This window comes from Anomaloglossus baeobatrachus, chromosome 3 (genome assembly GCF_048569485.1).
Source record: "Anomaloglossus baeobatrachus isolate aAnoBae1 chromosome 3, aAnoBae1.hap1, whole genome shotgun sequence".
NCBI classification, from domain to species: domain Eukaryota; kingdom Metazoa; phylum Chordata; class Amphibia; order Anura; family Aromobatidae; genus Anomaloglossus; species Anomaloglossus baeobatrachus.
In genome coordinates, this window is record NC_134355.1 from 211,270,163 (window position 1) to 211,283,790 (window position 13,628).

The 13,628-nt window shown below is 47.1% G+C and overlaps 1 long non-coding RNA gene across 2 annotated transcripts in view; it reads left to right on the top strand.

Moving 5' to 3' along the window:
• The first annotated feature begins 140 nt into the window (after positions 1 to 140).
• LOC142295132 (uncharacterized) overlaps positions 141 to 13,628 on the top strand; it is a 131,056-nt gene continuing 117,568 nt past the window's right edge. For both annotated transcript variants that reach the window (XR_012751375.1, XR_012751376.1), the window contains exons 1-3: positions 141 to 184; positions 783 to 826; positions 2,164 to 2,278. This is a non-coding gene — a long non-coding RNA (uncharacterized LOC142295132). The remainder of the gene's footprint in view (positions 185 to 782; positions 827 to 2,163; positions 2,279 to 13,628) is intronic.

Sequence of the window (13,628 nt, forward strand, 5' to 3'; positions counted from 1 at the left end):
TAAAGGTTTAGTCACGTACACTCTGTCCTCTTCTCCAGACCCAGATTTTCCATGGGCTGGCTGAGTTAATGAATGTAGTTTTACAACTGTATGGGGTTATTTAAAAACTGTAGCCTTTGCTAATACAAACATGGCTGTGCATGAGCGGCAAACAACTCATACTTCTGACTTTGCTGTAATTCTGGTATGTTACTCAACCTCATGTAATCTTTAACAAAAGATTTTAATCATCATTTCCACGAATCATATTTTCAGAATCATATTTTCAAGCTTGAGGTTAAATTTATTAGAAAAAAAAATTACGCACACGTAGAAGATATACACACACACACACACACACACACACACACACACACACACACACATCACTACAAATTCACTACAGAACACTAAGCGGGGAACCTTCCTTCCTTTCCCATCAACCTCTCCCCTCAACCTCTCCCCTAACCTTACAGAGTCATTAGAAACAGACTTTGTTACATTACCTAGTCACTGGTAACTTAGCTAATGTACACACATACTGTTGGCATTAACCCCTTCCATCCACAGCCATTTTCATTTTGTGCTAGTTTTCTTTCCTTGCCTTCTTCCAAGTGTTACAACTTTTTTTATTTTTCTATCCACATAGCTATATGATCTTGTGTATTTGCAGGCTGAGATGTCTTTGTAAAAGACATCATCCATTTTACCATTCAATGTACTGAAAAACAGAACAAAATTCTTAGCGCTGTGAAATTGATACAAAAATGCAATTCCGACGTTTTTTGTGTTTGTTTTTGCAGCGCACATTCTTTGGTACAAGTTCCACTGAATCATGATTCTCCAGGTCAGTGCAATACCAAAGTTGCATAGTTTTTTTTAAGTAGAGAAAAAAAATTATGAAATTTGTGAAGAAAACAAAAAAAACCCCAAACATTTCTTGGTTTGTGTTGCCATCTTCCAATTTTTGTTTTTCCATCGACTGAGCATGGTGAGAGCTCTTTTATGTGTGATGAGCTGACAGTTTTATTGATACTGTTTTTGGGAATATATGATATTTTGAACTGAATTTATTGCATTTTGTTTTAGAGAGGAGTCGTGATCCAAAAAATAATTTCTGCCATTTTGATTTCTAGTTTTTTCTGTTTACTGATCAGTTTAATTAACTCTATATTTTCATAAATTGTGCTTTTATGACACCTAATATGAAAATGGAGGGGAATTTTATATATTTTCACAAACTTTTGTTTTTTTAGTCCCGTTGGAGAAGTTGAACCTGCAATTATCCAATCGCTTATGATATACTGTGTGTCCACCGCCATTAACTTGAGAAGAGCCACAGCTATAGGCATAGAAGTGGTGTATAGGTATAGTAAAGTAGCCATGCGCTACGCAATGAAATTACCTATAGCGCCACCTGGTGGAAAACAACGGAGTTAGCATTTTTATCTCGAAAACGGAACGAGATGGAGAAAAAAAGTGAATTACAAAGTTGTAGGGCATCATCAATTCAATAGGAATTGACACCTTGCATACAGAAAAGCTATGATTAGAATCTGTAAAACTCACAAGGCTGTGGACGTGAAGCGATACCTCAGGAAGACCTTCCTACAAGTCATTGGGTATGGTGGCTGCGTGGAGTGGCCTCCATGCTCATCTGACCTCACTCCATTGGACTTCTTTCTGTGAGGTCACATCAAACAGCAGGTGTATGCGACCCCTCCACCAACATTGCAGGACCTACGACGACGTATCACAGATGCTTGTGCAAACGTGTCACCTACCATATTGCACAACGTGCAGCAAGATACAGTATGCTGTCCAGAGTCCAGATATGCATTGCAGCTGACGGTGGCCACTTTGAACATCAAAGTTAAATGAGCGCCATATGCGTGACCAGCATTCAATGTTTTGGGGGGGTTTAATTCCCTTTTGTTTCTATATCTCGTTCTGTTTTCGAGATAAAAATGCTAACTCCATTGTTTTCCACCAGGTAGCACTATAGGTGGTTTCATTGCATAGCGCATGGATACTTTACTATGCCTAGACACCACTTATATACCTATAGCTGCCGCCGTTCTCAAGTTAATGGCAGTGGACAGGATATGGGTGGACACACTGTATACTGCAGTACTACCCACAGTATTGTATAGAACTTAAATCTCAGTCTTCTTTGAACCTCAGCATATAGGAGAGCTTCAGATGAGGACCAAGATGGCGACACTGGGGGTCTTCAGCAGGCTGTCATCGTAAACTATTTGCAAACCACAATGGCATGCCAGGGCACCGATGGAAGCCGGTAAGCATAAGAATGACTCATATTCCATCTGCAGTTGGAGATTAACAGTAGAGATGAGCGAGCCTCTAAAGGCTCGAGTTCGGTTCGTCGAATTGAGGCCATGTTCGAGTTCGGCTCGACGAACCGTTCGACGAATCTCTCGAACCCCATTGAAAACAATGGGAGGCAATCACAAACACATAAAAACACATTATAAATGTACACATACAGTTAATAAACATTGCCATAACACTTACAGGTCCCCGCGATGCGTCCTGCACTCTGTCTCCCGCCGCTTTTCCTTCCGATAATCGCTGTGTCCTCCCGGTAACCAGCCCTGATGATAGGACCTATCATGACGTCAAAATAGTATGTGACCAGTCACGTGTCTATTATCTCATTGGCTACAGATGGGTCACATGGCTAGACGTTATGCTAGGTCCTGTCAGTGCATCTCTCCGGTACGTGGTGACCGTTTGTGTATTGTACCGGCGAGATGCTCTGGCACATGGTCGGCTTCCCCGTTCTGCTTCCCCGTTCCGTTATTCACCGGCTGCCACAGCCGGTCAATAACGGAGATCACCATTGCTATAGCAACACGCCTGTCAGCGGTGACGTCACCGCTTACAGCCTGCAGCCTCTGCTCACTCACCGAGTGATATAGACTGCAAAGGAAGCAGCAGCGTCTTTCTCCCATGCAGCGCTGTCTGATGTAGCAGAGCTGCATGGGTTGAAGGAGAAAGAAGACAGAAGACCATGGATCGTGGAGGGATGCGAGGGAGTAATGAACATGGAGTCTCTAAGTGTGTCTGTGTATTTCTTTCTATTAAAGTATTTTTTCTCTGTGTGGTGTCTTTTTTTTGAACCCTTTATTGGAGATTCTTAATGGCCGGGTCCAACTTGCCTGACATTAAGAATCTCTGACTTAATACTAGGCAGTAAAACAAAGCTAGTATTAACTCATTATTACCCAGCAAGCCACCCGTCACCAGGGCAGCTGGAAGAGTTGGATACAGCGCCAGATGATGGCGCTTCTATGAAAGCACCATTTTCTGGGGCGCCTGCGGACTGCAATTCGCAGCAGAGGGGCCCAGAAAGCTCGGGCTAACCTGTGCTGCAGATTCCAATCCCCAGCTGCCTAGTTGTACCTGGCTGGACACAAAAATGGAGCGAAGCTCATGTCGATTTGTTTTTTTAATTATTTCATGAAATTCATGAAATGATTAAAAAAAGGGCTTTCCTATTTTTATAGTTCCCAGCCGGGTACAAATAGGCAGCTGAGGGTTGGGGGCAGCCGTACCTGCCTGCTGTACCTGGCTAGCATACAAAAATATGGCGAAGCCCACGTCATTTTTTTGGTGGGCAAAAAACTCCTGCATACAGTCCTGGATGGAGTATGCTGAGCCTTGTAGTTCTGCAGCTGCTGTCTGCTCTCCTGCATACACTTGTGAATGGAGCATGCTGAGCCTTGTCGTTCTGCAGCTGCTGTCTGCTCTCCTCCATACTTCCATACAGACAGACAGCAGCTGCAGAACTACAAGGTTCAGCATACTCCATCCAGGACTGTATGCAGGAGTTTTTTTGCCCCCCCCCAAAAATTATGTGGGCTTCGCCATGTTTTTGTATGCTAGCCAGGTACAGCAGGCAGCTATGGGCTACCCCCAACCCCCAGCTGCCTATTTGTACCTGGCTGGGAACCAAAAATATAGGGAAGCCCTTTTTTTTTAACTATTTCATGAATTTAATTAAAAAAAAAGACGTGGGCTTCGCCCAATTTTTGTGTCCAGCCAGGTACCACTAGGCAACTGGGGATTGGAATCTGCAGCGCAGGGAGCCCAAGCTTTCTGGGCACCCATGCTGCGAATTGCAGTCCGCAGCCGCCCCAGAAAATGGCGCTTTCATGGAAGCGCCATCTTCTGGCGCTGTATCCAACTCTTCCAGCTGCCCTGGTGACGGGTGGCTCACTGGGTAATAATGGGGTTAGGGCTAGCTGTATATTCTCAACTGGCCCTAAGCCCGAACTTCATGCTGTCACGCCAATATTAGACATGGCCATCATGAATTTTTAGTACAGATAAAAAAAAAACACAACACACAGAAAAATATTTTTATTAGAAATAAAACACAACACAATTAGTGACTCCATCTTTATTGAAATAAAAAAAACCCTCCGCAGTAATCCTGGGTCAAGGGTCCCGCGCCGTCCCATCTGGATCCAATATCATCTGATCGGTTTGCTGGAAAGCAAAGCGATCAGATGATGTGTCAGGTTCAAGGGCCTGAATCACATGACACAGCAGCTGATTGTATAAACAGCTTTTATGCAATCAGCTGATACATCAGTGCAAAAAAACAAACAAACTACACACTTCAGTGCAGACTCCTGCGACAGCATCAGCTGATAGTTTAGCCGGCCGGGAGGTAAAAAGCCGGCCACACCGCTCGACTTATAGTGTCAGCTGATTCCATCAGGTGACCGCATCAGCTGATCATCACCAGGTCTGAGAGAGAGGAAGAGAGAGAGGAAGAGAGAGAGAGGGGAAGAGAGAGAGAGAGGAAGAGAAAGGGAAAGGGAGAGAGGGAGAGAGAGATGGGGAGCGAGAGAGGGGAGAGGGAGAGGGGAGAGAAAAAGAGAGGGAGAGAGAGAGGGGGGAGAGAAAACGAGAGAGAGAGAGACAGAGGGAAAAAGAGAAAAAGAGAGACTGAGAAGAAGAGAGAGAGGAGAGAGAGAAAAATGAGAGAGAGAAAAAGAGAGAGAGAGAGGAGAGAGCAATGCAGCCTTATTCCGTGAACTGCTCCGATTTTAGAGGTGTGTCCCGCGGCTCTCAGCTGATGTCCTGCTCCTCCCCTCAGTGCATAATTAAATTAAATTATAATTATAAATATATAATAATTATAATTTTAAATTAAAAATAAATAAATAAATTCTTTACCGGGACCGGGACTAGAACTCGTGAAGTTATGCTTCTTAGGCGAGCACTCTATCCACTGAGCAACTGCCTGTAATGATAAAGATAGGCAGATTTGGTAATCTTGAAGTCTGCATTGCTGAAGTCTACTGACCGCGCGATTCACTTCATTGCTACGTGGAGCTGATACAGAGCACTCGTGTTCTGTAGCAGAGCAGATAGTGTCGTGTGGATTACGTCGGACCTGGAGGGGTATTTGGGGATTTTAATAAAATGGTGAAACAGGGTGTTTTTTTGTCTTTTAGTCCAAATAAAGGATTTTTCGCTGTGGGTTTCTTTACTTTCACTTTCAGTTTAATCATGGAAGGTATCTCGGGGAGACGCCTGCCATGATTAACTCATTATTACCCCGAATGCCACCGCACCAGGGCAATTCGGGATGAGCTGGGTGGAGTCCCGGGACTGTCGCATCTAATGGATGTGGCAATTCCGGGCGGCTGCTGGGTGATATTGTTAGGGTGGTGGGCTCCCGATAACGTGGTGCTCTCTATCCTGACAATAACAGCCTCCAGCCGTGTGGCTTTATCCTGGCTGGTATCAAATATGGGGGGAACCACATTTTTTTTTTTAACTTTTTATTTATTTATTTTACTGCACGATATAGACCCTCCTGCCAGCGGCTGTGATTGGTTGCAGTGAGACAGCTGTCACTCATCGTGGCGGCGTGTCTGACTGCAACCAATCATGGGCGCTGGTGGGCGGGGAAAGCACAGAATACCTGATTGAATAATGAAGTGGTAGCCATTTTCTAAAGAGGAAAAGATGTCGCAGATTTCTGACAGCCGTGCAGCGAGACGCCCGTGATCGGTGAGTAGGAAAGAGAGAGGGACGCAGGACGCATGCAGATAGCAACGTGTGCACATAGCCTTACTGTGAAAAGCCACGTTTTTGTTGATCGAACCGTTCTCGAACTGTTGAGCTTTTAGCAAAAAGCTCAAGTTCGAGCTCGAGCTCGAACAGCCTCCAAAATCACTCGAACATGAAATTGGCGAACCTCGAACATCGTTCAGCTCTAATTAACAGCGGCATGCAAATGGTTAACTGCTAGGGCTAGAGCTCATCTTTAGTCGTGTCTGTTAGGCTGTGTCCGCACTTTGCGTTTTCACCTGCTTTTCTGCAGCGTTTTGAACTGCAGCGTTTGCATGCCAAAATGCATGCGTTTTGATTTTCCTGCAAAGTCTATGGGAAAAGTGGATTTCTTGTGCGCACTTTGCAGTTCTGAACGCTGCGTTTAATTTGCATAAATTTGGGCAAAAACTCTGCATTCAGAGAAGCAGCATGTCAATTGTTTTTGCCATTTGGGCTGCGTTTTGCTAACATTGAAGTCAATGAGAAGTTGTAAAAAGCAAGCAACATCAAAATTCCAGCGTTTTACATGCTTTTTGGCTGCAGAAAGCATGCGTTTTGGACTACATAAACGCATGCATTTCTGACATCAAAATAATGGATTGATATGTCCCTTTACACACACACATAGTCCGACAATTAAATTATTAAAACATATTCATTTACTGGAATTATAGTGAAAAATAGTATAAAACCGCTATATATATATTAAATATAACTATTTTCATTATGATTTAACTAATTATATTTTTAACATTTTTTTTTCACCTTTTTTAATAGTGTTTGTATGTCAAAACTTTAGTTAGTAGTGTTTTTTTAATCAAAACGCTTCTGACTTTAAGAAATTGAAACGCAGGTAAAAAGCTTTAAAACGCGGCTAAAATGCAGTAAAAACGCACGCGTATTTACTGCGATTTTGTAGTCAAAAGCAACTTTGGCAAAAGCAATTCCTGCCAGAGGATGCGTTTAGAACTGCAACTAGGACGACGCAAAGTGCGGACATAGCCTTAAAGACAGATGCAGGCAATTTAATATGGTCAGTATTTGCCACTTGTGGAGCAAGCTCAGCTCCTGAGCCCCCTCGACACACAATCATTACCACAATCATGTATATGTATGCAATATTATGTTAAGGATTTAAAAGAACCATAAACAAATATTTTTCATCAATCTTTTTTCTTCCATTACAACTATTTAATGTTTTTAAGGAACTTGAGTGTTATGTATAGTAACTTACAAGGTATAAAAGTAACACACTAAAAAAAAGTACAACTGACCAAGTTACTGTACAGAATAGAGATCTCAACCATGTAGTCCCTACTTGTTCCTGGTGGAATTGGAATAGCCTTGACCACAGACTAAACAATAGCAACTAGGACCTACTCTGCCTGATTGGCTGTCGAGCACTTCACATTACTCCTAAGGCCTTGTGCGCACTAGAAAGGATTATTCTCAAGAAATTTCATGAAAGTCTGAAAGATTAGTGCACTTGCGTTTAAAAATCGCACCAATAACGCACCAAAAAACGAATGTGTTTTTGATGCGTTTTTTCCGCAGGTTGGTTCCTGCGGTTTTTACCATTATCTATGGCAAAAAACGCAGGTACCTGTAGAAAAGAAGTGACATGCTAATTCTTTTTCTCAAGAAATTCTGCAGAAAGAATGTTCTTGAAAAAAAAAAAGCGCATTGTGCGCACAGCTATTTTTTTTTTACATAGGTTTTGCTGGGGAATATCTACAGAAAGGTTACAAACATTTTCTCTAAAAATTTCTGCAGTAAAAACGCAAAAAATCGCGGGTAAAAACGCAGCGTGTGCACAGGGCCTTAGGAAGGCAGAGCAGAGTGCAAATTTCTTACAGAAGGGAAGGTGTGCTGAAGTTGAAAGTGATCCCAGAGTGAGTAAAACAAAAAAAACGAAATACCAAAGAGAGTATATATTTCTAAAGAATGTGCCACCTACTTACCGAGAGCAAAAATAAGATACTGTAGGTGCAGAGTGGAGAACATAAACAGCAGAGAGAGGTAGCCTAGCTGGTCTTCCACTGACTGACAGAAACTAACAGCAATATGGCTGGACTTCAAACTGAGAATATAACCAGCAGGAAATACCAGCAGGAGGAAATTATTTAAAGCTGCACCCGAAAGATGTTTGGGTAGGCAAACGAGTGAATGGATGCACCTGTTACTATAATAGAACTAAGGCAAGGATAACAGAAACTAAACACCCAAACGGTGTATCCAGTGGCCAGAAAAGCCAACCATAAAGCACAAACTCAAGGGTTTGAATCCAGACGTATGACAGTACCCCCCTTTTATGAAGGGCCACTGGACCCACAGAGATCCCCAATCGCTGACAGAGCTCTCTCACTAGAAACCTCATATAAACTGTGCCGCCCTGGCAAAACCAGGGTGTCATACATCTTTATGGTGCAGAGCTCACTCTCCCTTGAGGAGTTTCACACACCAATACACACCAGCAAATCAGGCCCCACTCGCCCCCTCCTCAGGAAAAGGGGAGGGGGAGAGAGGAGCTTGGGGAGAGCAGATTGTAGTTTCAGTCAGTCTACAGGAGGAGAGAGTTCTGGAAGCAGCCCCTGCGTGGGGCTAGGAGAGGTGGCGGTGAGGGCCTCAGGAATAGGCCAGCCGCTTCCTGTGTACGGAGCAGACACAGACACCAGGCAGGAGAAAAACACCCGAATTACACACACGGGTGTGGGACCCGTCCTCACAGCAGCCGTGGGCACCAGTTACCAGCAACTTTGTTAATTCCTGGACTCATGTCAGTTATTGCCTTATACTGTGAGTACTCCTGCACCACCCGGTCCAAGCCGTGGACTGCACCCGTTACTCCCCAATCCATCACACCGGGGTCCTGGGACATCAACACCCTACCACCTTGCTGCCCATTACCATCCCCGGGATCCTGTGACCGGCAGCGGCGGTCCTCCATTACCTCACCGCACACCACGGGTGGCGTCAGGGAACATAGACTACCAAATCTCCCCTGTATATAATGCCCTTTTTGTTGTGGTGCCTGGGATTACCTTCAGAAGCGACCCCTTGGCCCGGATCTGAGTACCCCCTTATCCCTGGGCGACACAAATTGGCATCACGAACAGGATTGAACCCATCTACTTGCCGGTGGAAGTGCGCCTTGTGCCGTCCGTCAGTGGCGTCCCGCTGAGGAAACGTCCCGAAGTCCTGTTCATATATATTTATTTGTGCAGGGGACCTAGATACTGTAAGTGTTGGCTGTATTTAAACAATTCTGTATTATTACAATATGGGGCCATTGTTTATCTCTGGTCACTGGTTGTGCAGCCTTGTCTTTTAATTGTTTTTAATCTTTGTTCAATAAAGGTTTGCTATTTTTTCACATTGGGCTGTGCTCAATTATGTGCAACGTCTTTCTCTTTCTTCTACATTGCTCCTTGTGTTGCACTTGTAGCACACTTGCTGGTTATACTTTTCCATTGTGGTGCGCTCCCCATTTTCATGAAAGAAGTCCGCCATTTTAGCCGCCATTTTAGGCGCCAAAAACAACATCTTGGCGCCTTCTTCCCCGAGCGGTGGGCGCGAAAAAGAGGGTCCACTGAAAACGCGGCCGGAAGTGAAGCTCCGGAGGACCGGAAGTGAAAGAGAGACTTTAAAAGTTGCTAGAAGGACTGCTCCCAAGTACCAAAGGGGAGCAGCAGGAAGGGACTGCAGTACATGTAACAAGGACTGTAACGGCAGGGACACCAGGACTTTGCCTAATTCTGTTCCTGGACAAGCCAGACCGCAGCCCCAATGACGTCATCCCCGGCCCCGGCAGTCCGCCTGGCCGCAACAACAACAGAGATGACGTCGGCTCCGGCAGTTCGCCCGGCAGCAGCAGCGGTAGCGGAACATGGACGGCTACCAGCAAGTTGACAGTTAAAAGTTAAATGTTTTAAAGTTTTAAAGGACCCGCTGCTACGAGATCCCGTATTCCTTTTTTGAACATCCCCATGTTCCCGGGAGACGCCATCCGGCACGCCGGGTGGAAGGAGCCGGACCCTGCCTGATTTGTTGAACGCCGCCGGGGTCAGAGCCTCGGTGGACGCCATCGGGGGTCAGAGTACCTGGTGGAGGACGGCAGGGAGTTGTGAGGAGCGAGGACAGTTCCCGTTTTGGAGCCCGGTTCACCGTACCCGCGCTGCAGGCAGTGGAAGACGGGGTCTTTGGGACAGTGTCACCCGTGAGTGAAGTGGCATTGGGGACCCGTGCTGCCCTCTAGTGGACTGTGGGAAAGTTACCGAGGAAGCTGCGTCGGCAGCAGAGTTAACACTTTACAGTTTGAGCAAACGTACCTCCCGATGTGGGAAGATGCATGTTTATAATGTTTAATTTTTCTTTTTTCCCGTTTAATAAATGCAGGTAGCTGGACAGCCCGCGGACGGTCTGTATTTTACCAAGGGGGAGTGTGCCGCCCTGGCAATACCAGGATGTGACAGAGGTATGCATACATCTTTATGGTGCAGAGCTCACACTCCCTTGGGGAGTTTCCCACACAATACACACCAGCCAATCAGGCCCCACTCGCCCCCTCCTCAGGAAAAGGGGAGGGGGAGAGAGGAGCTTGGGGAGAGCAGAGTGTAGTTTCAGTCAGTCTGCAGGAGGAGAGAGTTCTGTAAGCAGCCCCTGCGTGGAGCTAGGAGAGGTGGCCATGAGGGCCTCAGGAATAGGCCAGCCGCTTCCTGTGTACGGAGCAGACACAGACACCAAGGCAGGAGAAAAACACCCAAATTACACACACGGGTGTTGGACCCGTCCTCACAGCAGCCGTGGGCACCAATTACCAGCAACTTGGTTAATTCCTGGACTCGTGTCAGTTATTGCCTTATACTGTGAGTACTCCTGCACCACCCGGTCCAAGCCGTGGACTGCACCCGTTACTCCCCAATCCATCACACCGGGGTCCCAGGACATCAACACCCTACCCGTGGAGGGAAAATCACCACCTTGCTGCCCATTACCATCCCCGGGATCCTGTGACCGGCAGTGGCGGTGCTCCATTACCTCACCGCACACCACGGGTGGCGTCAGGGAACATAGACTACCAAATCTCCCCTGTATATAATGCCCCTTTTGTTGTGATGCCTGGGATCACAGACCGGGTCACGCCACCGTGATACCTTCAGAAGCGACCCCTTGGCCCGGATCTGAGTACCCCCTTATCCCTGGGCGACACACAACCCAGGAAATATCTTCTGGACCAAAACTGTCACGATGGTTTCTTTCCAGCGAGACTCATCCTAATTAAATTGGACGTTTTTTCCTTTTACCACCTGAGGGGTTAATGCTTCTTTTGCAAGTCTGCTTAGAGGCAATCCCTCAGGTGCTCTAAGTTATTTATTTGGCTGGACCTTTAAAAGGTTCCAGCATCCTTCACACAGTGCTGGTCATTTTCTCTCCACAGTTGATAGAGACAACCTGTGTGTTTTAGTAATGTTATATACTAGTTCGTGTAGCTTTCTGCAAACAAGGTGAAGTTTGCAGAAGTAACGTTATTTTGTTGTTTTTCTTTATTTCAATTTTTTTTTGTGCTGTTCCCTGGAGTTGTCCCGTTGAATAGGTAGGGGGTCCCTAGACCAGGGTCCGTGTAGGAGACAAGGACAGGTCGGAGGATCATGCCTCGCTACCTTTAAGTGTACCCGTGACTTGAGGGCAAGTCAGGGTTCTCCAGCTTACAGGGTCAGAGAAGCCCCTGTTCCTCGGTATCGGTCCATACGCGTGACATAATAACCAGCCCACCATTTTTTTTTTTCTCGGTTCCATTATGGATCCTGCTGCACCTGCTTTTGCTGACCTTGTGCGGGTGGTGATCTCCCTGCCCACAGCATTCATGCAGCAAATGCAGCTCATCTCAGGGCTCTTAGTAGACGAGTCCCAGATGGCACTCCCTGACAGGTTTTCGGGGGGTCGGGACAAATTTTTTGTGTTCCGGGAGTCTTGTAAATTGTATTTTAGACTACGTCCCCGATCGTCAGGGAGTGAAGCCCAGCAGGTTGGGGTGATAATCTCCCTGTTGCAAGGGGATCCCCAAGCCTGGGCTTTCTCTCTGCCAGCCGATATCTCCGGCTTTGCGGATGGTAGAGGAGTGTGTCACGGCTCTGGGGTTGGTGTATGGCGATCCGGATGGCGTCTCATTGGCAGAGTCCAAGGTCTGCCAACTCCACCAGGGAACGCGACCAGCAGAGGAGTACTGCTCAGAGTTCCGGAGATGGGCCACAGACACCCCCTGGAATGACCCGGCGTGGAGGAGTCATTTCTGCCGTGGGTTGTCTGGTAGGCTCCAGGACTCCATGGCGCAGTACTCCGTGCCAGAGTCTTTGGAGGCTGCCATGTCGCTTGCCATCCAGATTGACAGGTGCTTTTGGGAGTGTTGGACCCATTCCCTGCTTCCCGTATTCCTTATGAAGGAGGCCCTACAGGTGAAGGAGGACGAACCCATGCAGTTGGGGGGAATGTCCTCTCATCGTATTCCACCTGTAGTCCAGCATGGGTCGGGAGGTTGTTTTTTCTGTGGGAGCAGTGGGCATTACATCGGGTCCTGTCCTGCCATCACTGCCCTGTTACCATCTATAGAGCGGTGTCCTCCTGGTCATGTGGGAGGTAGCAACCGGGGCGTCCATTTGTCCTCCGTGCTTCCCTCTCTCTGGGTTATTCCCCACTGGGGTGGAGTAGGGTTGGTGGTCCCACTTCTCGGGGTAAGGTCCGCCTCCCCGAAAGTGTGGTTCCTCTGGCTGGCAGACCGCCCCCTCCTGGTCATCTGGAGAATTGCGTCCAAGGAGTGTGTTTGCCCTCTGTCTTTCCCTCTCTCCCGGCTGCTTCCCCTCCGGGACACAGAGGGGAAAAGCTTTCTACTCCTCAGGCTCCTGTCCACCTGCCTGTGTGTAAGGTCCCTATAGCGCGTTTCCCCGGTGCGCCTTGCTCCTTTGCGTCTCCGGTGGATTAGTCTCCCTCAGGTTCCAGGAGGGAGGGTGGCCTGAGTGTAACTGTCTCCTCTGGTGCTCCTGCACTTCTGGGTAGTGAGTTTGTGGGGATGCCTGTGAGTACCATGTCTGTGGGTCGAATGTGCCATCGCATGGCCGTACTATTAAACGGAGAGGTCCAGATCTGGTTGTGGGTGACTGCGTGTGGCTGCCCGCTAGTGCCATCCAGTGGCGTGGTCAGGTTCGAGAGGTTAGCTCGGGGTTTCTGGGTCTGTATTGTGTGGCTGAGGTGTTGTGCCCCTCAACGGTCCGTTTGGAGTTGCCCCCCATGCTTGGTTCCCATGCAGTTTTTCCCGTCTCCCGACTCTGGAGGTTTGTTGTCTCTTCGGGGTCTCCATTTTCTCTTCTCTAGTCCTCCCCTTCTCGGTTGGATGGTTGTGCTGATCTTGAGCGTCCGGTGACCGCTCATTCTAGGTGGGGGTACTGTCACGATGGTTTCTTTCCAGCGAGACTCGTCCTCATTTAATTGGACGTTTTTTCCTTTTAGCACCTGAGAGGGTTAATGCTTCTTTTGCAAGTCTGCTTAGAGGCATTCCCTCA